The 19,314-nt window shown below is 36.8% G+C and overlaps 1 protein-coding gene across 2 annotated transcripts in view; it reads right to left on the reverse strand.

Moving 5' to 3' along the window:
- The window catches only part of LOC141403914 (Ig-like and fibronectin type-III domain-containing protein 2), an 890,607-nt gene that overhangs the window by 428,530 nt on the left and 442,763 nt on the right, over nucleotides 1-19,314 (reverse strand). For both annotated transcript variants that reach the window (XM_073987017.1, XM_073987016.1), the window contains exon 5: nucleotides 6,236-6,252. The gene's annotated coding sequence lies outside the window, so the exon portion shown is untranslated. The remainder of the gene's footprint in view (nucleotides 1-6,235; nucleotides 6,253-19,314) is intronic.

Genomic DNA, 19,314 nt, shown 5'->3' on the forward strand with positions numbered 1-19,314 from the left:
AAATAATGAAGGAATCTTGGAGTAAATTTTATTTATTCTAACTCAGAGTCCATAAAAATCTCTAAAAAATTAATTAAAAATACGTACAAAATCTAGGCAATGTCCAGAAAAATGTGAGACCAACATTTTATAGATTAGTATTTTAAATTGCATATTGCAGCTACAACAAAAGACAAAAGTTTATTGTTGGAACATTATTTCAAGAATATATTTTTTGGTTTAATACGAAAAATTTGAGAACATTTTTTGGGAGTTATTCTACTATTTAGCTAAATTTCCAAACAAAACCTGAATTAGTTTGCTAAAACCTCTTCAAGGAAAATAGTTTAGCATCGTGAAAATATATTTGCTTAGTGTGATAAGCAATAGAATTAGGAAATAAAGAGTGATATTGATATTACAATCAAAGAAAAACCATAAAAGTTAAAAACCGTATAACGCGCGAAATAGTTAAAATCAGTTGAGGCGCATGTGCTTTTCGCATAGAGCGAGTGCATCTCTGTCAATATGTTTGCATTTTTCCATGTTTCATTCAGCGACCAAAGTGTGCCATCAGTTGCACCTAACTACACCAAAATGCTTCATGTGGGTAAAAATAACGCGATGTTCATATGATTATAAGGCGCATCCGATTTCAGTGACCCCCTGTTAAAAATACGTCAATAAGACAAATTTTATACAGATTCGTCAGGAACCGCGGATGTGCTACCTGTTTCTATTTTTGGTTAAATACGAGTACTACTCCCGAATCTCTCTAATTAGTGACACACCTTTTTGACAAATATTATAACCGCGTATAAAGGATTCCATTTATGTAAAAAAATGTAAGGGAAATCGCGGTTTAGTATGCGGATAAGTCAAAATAAAATTTTGCTTATTTTCCTATTTTCAGGGTATCTATATCAGCGGTTTTAGTGGATGGATTCGATCGCGGTAAGGCTCATTAAATCCGTCGCAAAAAAAAAACTAAAATCACGCGGGGTTCAAGGGTACCTGAGTCACTGTTGTAAATTTTGAAGCCAAAAAATAGGTTTTTAAAGAAAATTTACGCACCAAAAATTCGACTTTAGACTCCTATTACTAGTTACCTTTACGACGTGGAATCACGAGTTCTACAATCCAATAAATAGTTTAGGTCATTATCTGGTTGAGCCCTCCAATTATAAGAAAAATTCAAAAAACCCCGATTTCAAAACTTCAAAATGTCAGCAACGATTTAAGGGGGATGCACTGTATATATCGAGAAGTCATACATTAGAACCATGTTGCCCAAGGGGTATTCTTCAATTCTTTCTTTGAGCTCAGGTCTGAATTTTACCTGGTTTGACCAGAAATCAAGAAAAAACTCAAAAAAACTTGCTATCTTCAACACATTTTTAAGCATTTTTTTATATTACCACCAACACAGCGTCCACGAAAATTATTTATTATGGTCGATGTTATGAGATCCTGGCTAAAACACTTCAATTAATATAAATATATTCATATTATATAAAATCTATTGACAGTTCGCGATTTATTAAATGGTGAACCTCAACTTCAACGATTGTAAAACATTTTTGAATATTACCATATATTCTTGTTCAGGGTAAAATTCTTAATCGATATAACCGTCTGTCCGTCCGTCTGTTGAAATCAAGATACAGCTCGCAATTTTGAAGATAAAGCTTTGTAATTTGTTATAGAAGTTTTTTTTACTACTAGGACGCCACAGAACATAGAACAGTATCTCCCGATTTTGGGTATTTTGAAGATTGTGGCCTCAATACTCCTCCGAAATGGCTGAAGATCGGTATCTAGTTTTCGTTGGTGGTATAAAAATTTCTTCCAGAAAGTTCTCGGTACAGGTCCACGCCTTAATATACATCCCATGGAACAGAACCTCCCGATTTTCGGTATTTTGAAGGTTATTGCCACAATATTAAACCGTAATGGCTGACATTTGGTATTTGGTCTACATTAGGGGTATACAACTTTCCACCTGAAAATTGTAGGTAAAGGTCCACACCTTCATATTGCACCCATAGAAGATTTTCGGTACTTTTGAAATGGCTGACATTTTGTATTTAGTCTTCTCATGGAGGTTTAAAAACCTTTCCGATTGACATTCGTGGGTATAGGTGCACGTTTCGATATAGCCCCCCTGGAACAGTACCTCCCGATTTTGCTCTCAGTAAGCGCACACTGCCGGTCGCTAGAGCAAATATTTGCCTAGTGTGACCCTAGCTTTACTTGTTTTTATTTCTTTTTAGAGTTTTTGGGCTTTGTTCAGGAAGCATGGACGTGCAAACAAAAGATTTATATCGCTATAATTATGTGTTTAAGGGCTAGTCTCCTGTTGTTTTGAAAATTCTACCGCAGGTTGCCTATGCGGTCTTGTTTAATATTTACCGAAAATGTAGTGCGATTCTGTAACTGATTTTTTGAGTTTCGGTAACATTAAAATGTAAAATTTTGAATGAAAAGTTCAAATAAATTTTGGCAACACTATTGTTACCGATAGAACTTTTCGACTACTTTTTATTGGTCGCTAACTTACCGAATAATATTGTTAATTACCGAAATTATAAGAACTTTATTTTACCGACATTTCGTCATTGCTATGCTTAAGTGTTCCATACGCCATTTTTGACTTTTTTAGAATTTCTAGTCGGTTTTCTCCGATCTGCTCTATTTTCCGAGATATCCACGCATCGACGCGAAAGTTTAAACTTTTTTCAGATATGAAATAAATATTTTAAAAACTTACAAGTTTAATAAGACATTTCAAAATCAGAACTTTAATTTTCGATTTAGAAGTTTGTTGAGGCAAAGATGGAACATTTTTTGTCACTTTGTTCCATGTGATTAACAATATTTCACATTTGTGTCGTAAGAGTGGATATGGAACAATTCGACAAAAATTCTTTTTTTAAAAAATCTGACGCAAAACATTAAAATGCGATTATCTCAAAACGGGCAAATGGCGTATGGAACACTTAAGCATGACACCGACATTTGTCGTTAACTCAAAAAATGAGTAAAGCTAAAAACACATCCAACGTTTGAGTAATGTTTTGTGTCATTTCTTGTAGAAGAACAATGAAAAATTTAATCTTGGCAGCACTTTGTCTTTTAATCATCTAGCAGAAATGACACAAAACTTTTCTCAAACGTTGGATGTGTTTTCAGCTTTAGAGAGTCGAACTACTGGAAATCAATACCGAAACCGACTACTGGGAAATCCCAACAACCAACACAAAATGGTTGCAAAAGCATTTAAAAGCAGACAGAACCGATAAAAGCAAATAGATTGATAACATATGTATATGAGCAGCTTAGCACCAAAACGGTCTAACCCACATGTTTAAAAATAATCATACTGACTATACTGATCTCACCGGAACCTTTTGTAATAAATACAGTATAGTCCCGATGTTTCGGCGGCCATTATAAATCTTCCAAAGAAATATGATTTAACTATTTGCTATAACAGGAGAGGTACCACCCTATTAAACACCATTTAGAAAACAATGTCAGCCTTTTTAAATGATAGATCGCAAAGCATAGAGAGATCTCTGTGTGACCCACAAACAGGGTTTCGACCGCTATACCCCAATTTTCTTGTTTTCAAAAAAGCTTTTGAGTCTATAAACGATAATGCAGCAAGAAATAATAAAATCTTTGTATAAGAGTGCCACACTCCACGTTCGTCATAGCGCCCTCACCAGCTAATCATTCCATACCAGTGACCTGCAACCGGTGCCAATTTTATGATTTGCGGTAGACACAAGAAAAAGCGATACTAGTACGCACCACCACTCTCTTTTTTGAGTTAGAATGTAATCAATATTCTGTTGAAAGTCAAACACAAACATTGCTGATTCATATTTAACGCATTGTATGTAAAGACTTTACTGCTTCGTACAAATTACTACCTCTTGCTCGAATTGTTCGTGTTGACTTCGTTTCGAGTATACTTTATGCATACAACTAGCGAAAAGAAAAACAATCGAAAACACATAAAAAATCTAAACGCATCAAATGAATCACAGTTATGTCCGCCTATGTACGTTGTCGTAACACCAAAACAAACGCATTCTCTGTTTAGCTAACACAGCCTTTGTATAACACAACAACACACCTCTCTCATAAATTCCCCATATTTGTAGACAGCTATGTTTAGACCAAATGCGTTCTTCTTTGACACAGCGGTGCCGAAGTTTTTCGGCAATTTACACACATACGACCCGAATGCATAGAAAGAGCGTACGAAAAAGAGATAATGTTTTGATTTGTTTTTGTTTTGTAGCGTGCGTGCATAAAAACACACAGTCATAAGTTGCCAATAGTTTGAATACATTCACATTTTGGGCTGTTCTCTTTTTGGTCACGTCTGGTTTAGACAACTGTGTTGTTTTTGTTTTCAGTTCTCTCACACGTTATGCTATGTAGGATTATTACTCTCTATTAATGCGGTGGTTGTTTAATCATACAACGATCGCTCATTAGTAGTTCGTAGATCACACTCATTTATGAATGAATCAAACCGATTGTTTGAAATAAGAAATGCATTCTTGTGGTAGTCATTGGCGTATGCTGATTTTTGGTAAAAACAATGATTTGTTTACGAAATGATGCGATACACTACATAGTTGCGTTGATTCAACGCAGGCCTCTGTTCCATACAAACACGGGAGCTAGGAAATGTTGCCCCTTCTCCCCACTTATATTCGCAGAAGTTTCAAGATTCAGAAGCTGAATTTATGTTTCAAAACAGAAGGTATTATTTGGACTTTTGAAGATATCGAATATGTCGATGCTTAATATCGCACAATTTCAGTCTAATGCATACGATGACTTAGTAAAAATAGCCTGATACTAATTAATAATTCCATAAAATGCGTAAAAACCTTTCGTCATCTTGGTAGCATCATGTCAGAGGTGGAGTTGATAATCCGATCATCAAAGTAAGATTAGCATTGGAATTCATTGAAAGACCGTGGAAATCAGCACAAATAAATGAGTTCACATATCAATGAGTGCACCCCATGCATAATAGCTAAATGATATGGAACCTACTTTTTATAGCCGACGAGGGGCTTATTGTTTATGTCTTATTACATAATTTAATTGTCAACAAACAATTGGTTATTTTCAATTGTCAGCAATTTAATTACAAAATATAATTTTACTCTTTAATTATTGCCCTCAAATCCTTACCATTCAAATGCTTCTGACCCATTAAATTCGCCATCACATAGAATTGGCAACATTTTCACTTTACATAAAATAAGAATTCAAAGCATTTGTTCCATGCTATGAAAAGATGAAGCACATTTCAAATATTTAATTAATTTCATTATTATAATTATTTACTTTTGTTGGCAAGAAAACAGCAAAAAAAGAACAACTCAAACAGTAACATTTTAATAACTCAAAGTTTAGTAATGCTATTGTTGTTGCTGCTACTTCGGCTATTGTTGTTGTTCTCGATGTTTGCACACACCATTGCACAACATTATACCCTCCACGACTAGTAAGGATTTGCTTGCAAAACAAAAGTGACAGTCATTAAAGCCATTCTCAAATTGGCAGAAATAGTCTCTTTCTAGAGCTTCTGAAACTCGCCTCCCACCGTTCGACGACTAACCACAACAAATTAAACCACAAATAAAAACAGCAAAAGTTCGGTAAAAATACTAACTAACAAAGTTTACAAAAAGGCAGTCGCCGTAAGCTTCATTTCCGATATTCCATTCTGTGAACGAACTGAACTCTTGGCAGAATGCCAAGCAAAAAAGAACAAAATGGCAAAAAATCCAGAATTTTTGGCTTAAAGAGCCATCGTTTCTGATTCATTCGTTTCGGTGCTTGCCGGCTGTTGGTGGTGATAGTGTTGGCTTCAAACAAAAAATTTCTCAGTCCCGATAATTATGTATGAGGAAAAATGAGCCTGGTAAAGTTTGCAAATTAATTAACAAAACACAAACATAGTGACACTATTTAGCACTTAGTCATAAATGTAAACTGAGCACAATGTAATGAACGGCACAAAAGGCTTCAATGCCAGCCATCCTGCCAACGGTATGGAAAATAAAGTCGGAACTCACAAAAATTGGCATAGTCGTAATGTTGCTGAACTTTTATAGTTTATTTGTTGTAAATTAAAATAGATTTTTGGTTGTGGAGATTTTTTAATTTTTTCCATTTGCTGGAATTTGTTTAAAGTTGAGGGAAAATTTTAAAAACTTACCTTTCGATAAATGATGGCTGAAACGAAAAGCAAATAATTTCTTCAATTAGTAAAGGAAACTAATGTATTGAAAATTATTCAATATTAGGAGAACAGTCATTTTCTGACATAGAATCACAAAGGACGAATGCTATTTATTTAGGTGAGAATCGGTTCATCGTCCGACTTTAGGTATTTGATGCACTAGTGACGCTATGTACATCTCATTTTGAAATGTGTGACGGAATTTGGTCTCGAAATAAGTTTGCCAAAATATATAGATATTGGTTCGGATTTGGATATAGATCAAATTTGATTGATTCGAATTACATTCAAACAAGATATGGCTCTGATCTGGCTATGGTATTTGAAGTTCCAAATATAGCTCCCATATATATGTTCCGTAGATTTCATATATTTGATGTACCATACACGCTATATCTGCCCAATTTTGCTGAAATTTGGAACGTGCGATCTAAAACAATGCTTGCCTCATAAAGATAAGGCAGGTGTGTCCGTCCAGCGCAACGTGTACGTTCCACATCTAATTAGACAGCCAAATAAATAACTTAATTCAATTAGGTTGAATTCGGTTAAAATATATCTATAGCTCCCATGGGTACTATCTACAATTGTGTGGATGCGGGTTTGAATTAATCCCGTGTATACGTTGTTTTATTCCCCGATACGATATGTAACAAATAAAACGAAAGTTCGATTTAGATTACGATTTTACAATGGTTTATTGACGTTATTCACGCAAAACTTTATTTTCTAACAGCACACAGCTTATCTTTAGTAACTAGTAAGCACACAGCTTTACTCTACTTATGATTTATAACTACTCAAACGCCCACCCGTTATACGCCTGTATTTATACCCGATTGCATATGCATTGACCCTTCATCTGGGAGGTTATCCAATGTTCAAAAGAGACACATACACACATACTCATATACAACAGACGAATGAATGTAAACAACGCATCAATGCGCCAGCGGTAATAAATACGATGGGTTAGAACGACGTCACAACGTAAAAGCATAATTGAACAGTCAAAATGATTGAGAGAGTAGTACAAAAACAATTTAGCTAAGTAAAGATTGTAAGTTAAGACTAAGCAATAATTTCATGATTGCAGTTATAGTTGTTGTTGCAAAACTGATACGAATAAATTAAATCCTTAATAAAAATTTACGTTACAATTAAAATTCTTAAATTAACAGAAATTCGTTTAAATTAACTTACATCAATCAGTTACATTCGTAACAATATTAATGAACTTTTGCACAAAAAGAATCTAACGGTTCTTACAAAAGTAATTTTATGGGATTACGGCCACCACTTCTTTCAAAAAGGGTACATAGAAGCAACCTTTCTTTCGGAAAGGGTCTAAAAAAGCACCCGTCCTTTCAGAAATGTTCTAAAGAAGCCCTCTTCCTCTCAGAAAGGTTCTATAGAAGCTCCCTATAGAAGCATCTTTCTTTCAGAAAGGGTCTACAGAAGTTCCATTCCTTTCGGAAAGGGTCGATAGAAGCATCCTTTCTTTCGGAAGGGGTCTATAGAAACTCCCTCCCTTTCAGAAGGGGTCTATAGAAGCACCATTTCTTTCAAAAAGGGTCTATAGAACCACCCTTTATTTAAGAAAGGGTCTATAGTAGCACCGTTTCCTTCAAAAAGGGTTTATAGAAGCTTTCTTTCTTCCAGAAAGGGTCTATACAAACACCCTTTCCTTCAGAAAGGGTTTATAGATGCTTTCTTTCTTTTAGAAAGGGTCCATACAAGCACCCTATATTTCAGAAAGGGTCTATTCAAGCATCCATAGAAGAAAGTTCCGTGAGGAAATCTGTTAACAGAGGCACTCCGCAGGGAGGAGTTCTCTCACCTCTGCTATGGCTTCTGGTAATAAATGAAATACTTGTGTGCTTCGATCGGCTGAAGATCAAGGTGGTCGCCTACGCTGATGATGTGGTTGTGCTGATAAGTGGCAAATTCTTACCAACCCTGTCTGAGCTCATGCAAAGAGCATGAGTACAACTCGCCAACTGGGCCCAGAACAATGGTCTGGGAGTAAACCCGGAGAAAACCGAGCTTGTACTATTCACTAAGAAACGCAAAGTTCCCAATTTCGAGCCTCCAGTCCTGGACGGGGTGGCCCTGGAACTTTCTGCGGAAGCTAAATACCTCGGCACAATTCTTGACCATCGCTTGTCATGGAAAAGAAATGTAGAGGAGCGAACGAAGAAAGGACTCATGGCACTCTATTCCTGTAAGAGATCCATTGGGAAAAGCTGGGGATTGAGACCACAGATCATACACTGGCTGTATGTAACCGTGGTCCTGCCCATACTTACCTATGGTGGACTGGTCTGGTGGCAAGCTCTTGGGAACAAAGCGTTACTCTCCAAATTATCGAGTGTATGAAAAACCGCGTCGCTGCTGATTACCGGATCGATTAAAAGCACTCTTCAATCTGCTTTAAACGTCATCCTGGATCTCCAACCTCTAGATATCCTAATCCAGCTTCAGACGGCGAGAACTGCTTTTAGACTCCGGGAGTCAGGGTGTTGGCGTGGTTCACACTTTGGACACTCCAATGTCCTAAAACTAGTTGATAGTCGACTTGTGTTATGTGACAATGGCTGCGAAAGCGACTATATGCCTACCATATTCAAGTTTGGCTCCTCAACTGTTATCTTCCCAAGCAGAGACGCATGGGCTGAGTGCATATCTCCTCTGGCTGGTCTGGCAATTTACACAGACGGGTCCAAGATGGAAGAAGATACTGGCGCTGGCGTCTACTGCGAGAATCCACTAATAAAAAACTCATATAAGATTGACGATAATTGTAGTGTTTTTCAGGCGGAGATTCTTGCTATCAAGAAAGCTGCTAAATTGGTGAAATGGCAGTCTTACAGGACCGGTGACTATATATGTCGATAGTCAAGCGGCCCTCAAGGCTCTCAAGTCAAGGACCATAAATTCAAGAGCTATTCTTGATTGTAGGAGAGCTCTTTGCAGGATATACACGATATCGTAAAGCTATGTTGGGTTCCGGGTAATAGCAACATCATGGGAAACGAGGTAGCAGATGAATTGGCTCGAGGTGGCTCTAGGTCTATCGACTTATCAGTTGATGAAACCGTCCGGCCACCGATGTGCCATTACATCGGCAAACTTCGGGAGATCTTCAATGAGAAAGCACATCAAAGATGGCTATTGGAACCTGGTTGTAGGTTATCCAAGGCAATCTGGCCTGTGATTTCTCGTCGAAGAACAGCTTCCCTACTCTCACTTGATAAGTTAGGGATGAAAATCGCGGTGGGACTTATAACAGGTCACTGCAGAATGAGGTCCCTAACTTCAAAATGGGACGACAGTGATATTGACTACTGCAGACAATGTGAAGATGCGGAGGAGATAGAGACTGTCGAACATCTGTTTTGTAGGTGTCCCCTGTTGCAAACCAGGAGATACCGTAAACTAGGCAGATATGAGATGGACACTCTAACCTTCCTGTCTAAAATATATCCCATCGTCCTACTCAACTTTGCCAGACATCTAGCATGGCTGGGCAAAGGCCCTTAACAACCCTTAATAATCACACTCTTTTCACCTTTCCAGATAACTCCTTGGCGTCAATCTCTACATCTCCCACACTCATAATAATCTTATCATCCCTATCCTATCATCCTCATTTCATCACGCTGCATCAACATTCTATCATATCCTTCATCTTAAATCATCTCAACAACACACCTCCATCATCTTTAAATCATCATCTGCATCATCTTTAAATAGCCTACACAAGATTAACACAATGGACCAACGGTCTCCGAGTGAAGCAGTCACCTATTCTAATAGAGGGCTGCGCATCCTTTAACCTGACCTAACCTATACAAGCACCCATTCTTTCATAAATGGTCTATGGAAAATCTCTATCTTTCTGCTGATTAGTCTTATAGTCTTCCACTGTTCCACTCCTCCAATGACGTGCCAGTTAATTATTCCATAATATGGAGGGGATAATTAAATTTCTCATTCCATTTGTAATAGATCGAAATATTCATCGGAGACCCTATAAAGTACATATATTCTTGATCAGGGTAAAATTCTAAGTCCATATAACCATGTCCGTCTGTCCGCTCGCAATTTTGAAGATAGAGTTTTGTAATTTGGTATAGAAGTTCCTACTACTCCAAAGATGTTTGGTATTGAAAATGGGCTATATCGGTCCACGTTTTTATATATCTCCCATAGAACGGTACCGCCCGATTTTCGATATATTGAAGGTTTTAGCCTTATTATCACACCGAAATGTCTAAAATTTGGCATTTAGTCTTCGTTGGGGATATACAACTTTCTCATAGAAAATTGTCAGTACCGGTTGACGCCTTACTATAGCCCCATAGGACGGTACCTCCAGATTTTCCGTATATTGAAGGTTGTGACCACAATAATCCATCAAAATGGCTGAAACTGCGTATTTTGTCTTCGCTGGAGGTATTCAACTTTCCACTCTAAATTTGTCGGTATAGGTCCACGCCTTCATATAGCCCCATAGAACGGTATATCCCAATTTTTGAAAAATATTTTATCATGTACAAAATTCGACCAAATCGAATTATCAACTCGTACTTCGTGGGAATCATTAGTCATTTAAGAGTTTATAGGGAATTATCTCAGGAAGTGTGGACTTGTCCCCGAAATAAATGTTCCCGTCTTCAGGGTCCTGCTGCAAACAAAAAAATGCAAACCGATCAAAGAAATGTCATTAAGTTGCACTTTTTGCAAAAGTGTTTGAATTTTGTGTAGGAGATACAGTGGACCTGTATAGTCTATATGCGAACGCAATCTATGTGTGGAAAAAAATTATAATACGCAAAGTTTGGAGCAAATCCCAAAGAAAGGAGCGATATGGCCATTTTCGAGCAAAGTTTGATCAAAGTCGTTGGATCATGCTCACAACCATTATTTCGATGAGGCGCATTTTAGCCTAAAGTCCATGAAAGATCTCTAAAAATCTTCCATTTATAGAATACCTTTAAAATATCTTCTGGCTACCGAAGGCCTATATGACCATTAAAGAGTTTCGAAACTCCGTCTTTCCAAAGAATAACTTAAAGAAGACCTATCGAAGGTTGTCTGTCTGTAGAAGCCATTCAAAAAGTCTTCTGTTAATAGAAACACTTTGGAAAGCCTTCTGTCTACCATCATTAGGAGTAGGGTGTCCAAAAAACCGGTTTTTCCAAACAAAACGGTTTTCAGTTAACCGAAATTTTCAGTTTTCTCAAAAACCGGTTTTCGGTTTTCAAAAATTTTCAAAACCGGTTAACCGGTTTAAACCGGGTTTGTAAAATAGGTACAAAATTGCTCATAATTGATAAATATTTGATTAAAATGTGCGGCAAGGGGTAAATTAATTATAACTAATTCGTTATTATATAATTATCTGATAGTATCCCTGTTATTTAACATTCAACCTTAAAGTGGAGACAGCAAACATAAGTCAGAAATTGTGCCCTAAGAATAGTAAAAGCTCTTACTGTGTACCAAAGGAATTAAATTTACATTTCATTAAGTCTGGATTCTCCTTCTTGTGTTGAGAACCTCAAAGTATCGTGCCGGAATCAAAATGTACTTTTTATCTTTACCCTTTACAACCTTAAATCCGACAAGTTCTTAGTTTACTGTAATAATTCAAAAACGTATGAATAACGTCATTCAAACAACCGTGCGATATTACGTATACGCAGTTTTTTCATAGATCGTTCAAGTGAGCTATATTGGAGTTGTGCCATTGTACACAAAATATTTGCAAGTTTAAAGGTATCTGACATTTATAATTTAGCCGTACCTTTTGTTAGTTAAGTTTAGTTTACTTTCAAGAATACAACTGTAATGGAATATTAAAAATATTACTACTTTTTTTAAAACCGTTTTTGGTGAAAACCGGTTTCGGTTTTGTAACTCAAAACCGGTTAACCGGTTTCGGTTTTGGACACCCTAATTAGGAGACATTTAGAAGATCTTCCATCTTTAGAAGACTTTAAAATGTCCTCCGATTATAGAAAATCTTTTGCCTATAGAAGCCCTGAAAGGGACTTCCTTCTACAGAAGGCTTATTTCTAGAAAATAGTATTAAAAGGTCTTCGGTCTATAGAAGACCTGCTGTATATAAAATAAATTTGGAAAGTCTTCCGTCTACAGAATGTCTTCTCTCTTTAGAAGTATGTATTTATGAAATAGTTTCTAACAAAAATGTCCGTGCAAATGTGATACGTTTTATTATGTTCTTCTTTTATAATTTTTAGCAAAAAAAATATATAGTGTTGTGGGAAATAACAACAACAAAGATCCAAACTCTATTGCACATGTGAATCTAATTGGATATTTAATTATTTTATGCGCTGGCACAGACGACATCGAAACCCAATAAAATGCATTCCCAACAATTCCAATTGCAACACCAAAACGCATAGAAATTGTGGTAATGGTGTCTGTTGCTGTCCATTCTACAAAGCATAACACTCTTAGCTGTCATATGTTGTTATCGTTGTTGTTGCTGTTATTGTTTATTTGCCAAAGCAAAATGGCTATGACAGGAGAATAACATGGCCAAAATACAAATAGACACAACAGCACCTAGCCACAAAGATATTCATTTATAGAAAGCAAATAAAACTGTTTTAGACATACACACCCAATAGAATAATCATACATACATACATACGTTTGTACAAAGGATATGTATATCACATATGTACGTATGTATATGTATGGCTACACTCGCTCATTTTCCCCAAATACCAATTGTTTATCGTTAGTGTTGGAGTGGATCCAATAGCAGTACACTAGAGCCCAACCGCCGCACACCATCACCATAACTATGGATTCCATGTGGTCCAACGACACAACACAGGACCGTTTTCTGTGTCTAAATTACGAATTTGCATTATTATTATTACCGGTCTGTGTTATGCTAAATAATGAACTAAAGCATGTTGGACCGTTTTAAATGTGTACCCTAAAATGTCTCATGGGAAGAATTGGGGGGGATGGCAATACATAATAGCTGACATAACTAACACCAACAATAACAGCAGCATACACATGGCTTATTCATAGACAGGTATTCATGGTTTCCCTCATATCCAAACACATACACATACATAATTGTTGGCTAAAATACTCGAAATATTTTGGTGGCCATTTGAATTGGAATATTTTGTAAATTAAACATTTGTCTATGTTACAAGCAGTGTGGAAGGTGGGTGTGAAATTGAGAACAGCGAAGTTGTATTTCGAATGCAATGTGTAATTTTCAAAATTGTGGTAGCAGTAATTAAATAGCCAGGTAAATTATATCAAGTTGGCCGATTTGAGTGAATAGTAAATTATATAGGACATGATCGCTCATAAAGTATTTGATCATCTATTGCAGGTACTCCCACCTGCAATTGAGATCATAAGCTGCGAATCCAAAGTAAATCTACTTATATTTTACTTTGCCTCGCAGACAAATTTTGCCGCCCCTAAGGTCATTTTCAATATTAATACACCAAACTGGTGAACAATAATTTAAAGTAGAGTCTGCCTAAAGAACGAGACAATTATTAACTAATTGTAATTGTGCAGATTAGCCTTGCATCGAATATTTTCAATCAAAAATTTTCTACGGCTCCCTTTTTCAAAACTGTTTGTATATATGTATTTATCAGGAAAAATGTCTAAAATCGTCTTTTCCACTTAAAAAAAAAAAATAAAAAAAAATTTGATACTACATCAATGATTTTTGGTACATAGATTAAGAAAAAAATCGTCATTCCAAATATGTTTTCGTTACCAACTTTGATCGTTGTCCAATGGATCATTGAACAGTCGTAAGTTGCACTTATGTTGAGCTCTTGTGAGGGAGGTATCCGAAGATATTGTTTCATATAGGCCCTCTTTGTACTTGGTTTCGGTGAAATCGGATATTTGAAATTTTGTGTAGGAGATACCTGAGGGAGTGCACCGATAAAATCAATATTCGAACCTAATCTATATCTTGAAGAAATCAACCGGACCTTCTATAATTATTGTGCGCATCATTTTGAATCTTGTGTGGAAGTGTCCGAAGGAGTGGACCGATATGACTCAAGGTTTGGACAAAATATTGCGAGATCCAAAATTTGGACCATATCGGTTGATCCGTTCAAGAGTTATCATGCGCTCGAGTCAAACAGACGGACGAACAGGACCAAATCGACTCTAAATGGTCGAAGGAGATTTCGTCAAACATATGAGAAGTAGGCCGGGGGCGATTTGTGTGGAAGGAAAAAAACCTTAATGGGCCTTCGCTTTTCTGATTCCTGGGATTGAACTGAGCAAAAAAATCTACCGGAACATATGTCCACCGCGAAAATTGAGCCTCCCGATTTTGACTTTAAGTTTTTTATTGGCGTTTTGTGGATATTTTGTCATTGTGGTTTATGTCTGAAAAACCCCACAAAAAAACTATAACTGAATTTCTCATAATTTTCAAAAAAATAATGTTTTTTTGTTTTGTTAAATATTTATTTTGAAAATTGCAAGAAATTCAGCTATAGTTTTTTTGTGGGGGTTTTCAGACATAAACCACTATAACTTAGACATTTGTTAACCGATTTAAAAAAATAATAACTTGTTCGAAATATATTATTCACCGCTTTAAAAGAAAGAAGGATCAATAGAAATCCGTTGTGAAAAAAGAAGATATGTCCGTTTAAAATTGAAAATGTTAGATACCCAGATTTTCACTACTTTCACCGTTATAAAAAAATAAAACGAAGTGACCCAAACGAACTAATAGCATTTTCGTTGTCCATGGATCCCAACACGATAGAATTTTGTAACAGAACGCTTGAATATTTTGCTGGTCAACTTTTGTACCACAATGTCATTTATCGATATTTGCCGATAAATGTGCACTTTATCAAGGAAACAACTGCCTCAAGGAGCATTCCAATAATTTCGCGATGTACTAGAGAGTTCTTAACTATTGTTTTGGCTACAATTTTGACCTTTGTGTTGGGTCGCAAATCTCAATGGTTTGGCTGTTATATGCCAAAATATCCACAAAACGCCAACAAAAAAATTAAAGTCAAAATCGAGAGGCTCGATTTTCGCTATAGACATATGGTCCAGTGGACTTTTTTGCTCAGTTCAATCCGAGGAATCAGAAACGCGAATGGCCCATTAAGGTTTTCAAATCGTCCCGGCCTAATGAGAAGTGTAAGACCATAAGGAGGCGATACAGTCACTGCTATGTCCCAATTTGAACTTCTATATCTCAAAAATGGTAAAACCTACAAAAATATTATAAAGGCCAAGCTTGAAGAGAATGTTCACAGCTACAACATTTTTGGCGTATCCATTATAAAAGACTGGTACCTTGTGCGTAATTATTAAGTAGACAAGTTCAAATTACAATCATACGTACTAACGAAGTCACCCAAAGAAACCGAACGTGTTTTCGTCTTCCATGGACTCCCACAAAACTGAATATATGCATCAGAACCCCAGCAAACAAATTTTGTCAGCTTTTGTAGCACAGTGTAAATATGACAGAGACGGAGAGAGAGTACAACAGCAAACATAGTGAGTGAAATGCTATACAGTAGTTGTTGTTGCAAATCTGATTTGACTAGAGTAAATGCTCAATAAAAATAATTACAAAAACAAGTAAGAACGGCGTTTAGTTCGGCCGGGCCGAATTCGTTATACCCTCTACCACAAGATGGTGTAAGTAAAATGGAACAACTTGTTTCCTTTTGTTTATGAAGAATACTAAATAACAAATTTCGGCAATTTCGGTAAAAAGGGATAATCTTCAAAATAACGAAATTGGGAAGGTACCGTTCTATGGGGGCTATATCAAAACGTTAACCTATACCGACAAATTTCTGGCGGAAAGTTTTTACGCTCAAAGAATACTAAGTACCATATTTCTGATATTTCGGTTAGATAATGTGGCTAAATCCTTCAAAATACCGAAAATCGACAGGTGAGCTTCTATGGGGCATATGGGAACCCCTTGGAAGACTAAATGACAAATTTCAGTCATTTCGGTGGGATGTTGAAATCACAACTTTCAAAATACTGAAAATCGGGAGGTACCGTTCTATGGGGGCTATATGAAGGCGTGAACCTATACCGACAAATTAAGAGGGGAACGGTATAAAACAAGTAAAAAAGTATCAGTCGGCTTTGCCGACAGAGATATACCCTCAGCCCGTTCAAGAGATATCGTGCATAGTATTCTAGTGACATTTTTCAAATATTGGGGTGGAAGTACCGGAAGTTGTGAACCGATATTGCCTATCTCCGAACTGAAACTGGAAAAAATATGACGAAGGCCAAAATTTGGACCAAATCTGTTGATCAGTTGTGCTCTCCAGCCACTACATATGGTGCCATAAGGTTTTTTTACACCTTTCGGGCTGTTTTCTCAAGAAGTATGGATTTGCCCCTAAAAAACTTTTACTGTCATAATGGGGGTCTATCTATATCTGGTAGATATATTAGTACGTGTAAAGTATGGGCCAAATCGGTCAATCCCTTCAAGAGTTATCGTGCGCACAATGTTTCTGGACATTTTTGAACTTTTGTGGGGGAGGTACCTGAAGGAGTGGACCGATATAACCCATCTTCGAAATTGAACTAAGTTTGGTCAAAATATTGCGAAAGCCAAATTTTGGACCAAATCGGTTCATCCGTTCGAGACTTATCGTGCGCACCAGCCAGACAGACAGACGGACGGACATTGCTAAATCGACTCCATATTGTCTGAAACACATTTCGTCCAAACACACATGGGGTCTAAAACCATTATTTCGATGAGGCACATAAAAACCCAGCGAAGACTAAATACCAAATTTCAGCCATTTCGAAGGAATATGAGGCCACAACTTTAAATGTACCGAAAATCGGGAGGTACCGTTCTATGGGAGCTATATGTAAGCGTGGACCTTTACCGACAAATTTCATATGGAACTTTTAATTTCCCAAATAAGGACCAAATACCAAATTTCAGTCATTTCGGTGGACTATTGCGGCCACAAACTTCATAATACCGAAAATCGGGAGGTACCATTCTATGGGGGCTATACGAAGGCGTCGACCTATACTGACAAATTTCTGTTTATACAGCCAACGAAGACTATGTACCAAATTCCAGCCATTTCGGTGTGATAATGAGGCTAAAACCTTCAAAATACCGAAAATCGGGTGGTACCGTTCTATGGAGGCTACATCAAAACGTGGACCGATATAGCCCATTTGCAATGCCAAACATCCTGAGAGTATTGGAAACTTCTATACCAAATTACAAAGCTCTACCTTAAAAATTGCGAGCTGTATCTTGATTTCTACAGACGAACGGACAGACGGACGGATATGGTTATATCGACTTAGAATTTTACCCTGATCAAGAAAATATAATTTAAAGGTTCTCCAATGAATATCTCGAAGTGTTACAAACGGAATGACAAATTTAATTACAGTTACCTCCCGAATTCGGATATTTCGAGAAATGTGGCTATATTTTTACTGAACGAAACTTCTCCACCAAAATTTATTAACATAGGTCCATGTTTTAGTATAGCCCCCCATATAATGGTGCCACTCGATTTCAGGTAATTTGTCGTTCTCAGCTGCATTTACCGACCGAATTAGCTATAATTTTACACTTAGGGTTCTTAGTGGTCAAAAAACTACTCTACAAAAAGTTGAGATTTGGTTCCAAATTTTGGTGAAGCCCCCATATAACGACACCTTCCGATTTAATGTATTTTGAGGTCTTCGTCGACATGTTCGACATGTTCGGTCCAAATTCTACATTTAATTAATTTTTGACACTGAGAATTTAAAGTGACCTACAAAATTATCCACTAAAAATTGTGCAAATAGGCGCACATTTTCGAATAACCACCATATAACGTTACCGACTGATTTCAGGTATTTTTAAGTTTTCAGCTACATTTTCTGACCGAATTAGCTGTAATTTGACATTTGGGGCTTCTATTATTTTTTTACAAGCTGATTTCGGTTTTTTTGAAGTTTTTACCTATATTTTCTGGCCGAATTAGATATAAATTTACATTATGGTTCTTATTGATCGAAAAAATGTGGACATTGGTCTAGGGCTCTATTAGACAAATAACTTCTCCACCAAAAATTGTTTTAGAGTGGCCCTCTCATCACGGTATACCCCGATTGCAGATATTTTTTTAACGATTTTTTTTCGACCCACATTGGATGCAATTTGTTACTTAGGGTCCCTAGTGCCCAAACAACTTCTCCGCCCAAAATTGTGCACATAGATTCAAGTTTTGGAATAGGCCTATGTAACGGCCCCAAGCTATTTCAGATTTTTGAAGTTTTTATCGACATCTATGTCTCAACTTGGATGCAATGTGGCAACTTGGGTTCGAAGCGGTCGAAAAATGTCTCCACCAAAAATTTAGTACATAGGTCAACATTTACTATGGCCCCGACTAATGCCGCCAAGCAACATCAATAAATTTTCAACGGTGGCAAAATTCCCCCTCAGTAATGATGGCGACATTTCCTGAGTATTTCAGCCATGAAAAACTTCTCTACAAGTGGTGTCGTATGACACGCCGTTCGGACTCGGCGATAAAAAGTAGGTCCCATATCATTGAGCCAATATGAATCGGCGTGCACTCATTGATATGAGAGAAGTCTCCCTTGTCCCTTCCGGGATGTTATGGGAACATATGTATGTATGTATGTGATTCGGATTCCCAGTAGTATGCGGTGGAAATCGAATGAAGCTATCTATATATTTTTGTGGGTTTAGAACATTACTGACCAAGAAGAGAGAAGACAAAAATGTGAATGTAAGTCCACATTTACATTAGGCAATTTTATTTGCAATTGGCAATTGTCAGTTTTCTGGAGATCGAGGTGAGGCATATAGTAACCCTTTGCCTCTCAAAACCCTCTCTCACCAACAAACTAACAATTGACAAAGAAAATTTCCTAATATAAATATGGACTAGTAAAAACTTTGGCAATTTATGACAATGTGTTAGTAAGTTTGTATGCACGCTACC

This window comes from Musca autumnalis, unplaced genomic scaffold (assembly GCF_047663935.1).
Source record: "Musca autumnalis isolate F117 unplaced genomic scaffold, ASM4766393v1 scaffold_4, whole genome shotgun sequence".
NCBI lineage: Eukaryota > Metazoa > Arthropoda > Insecta > Diptera > Muscidae > Musca > Musca autumnalis.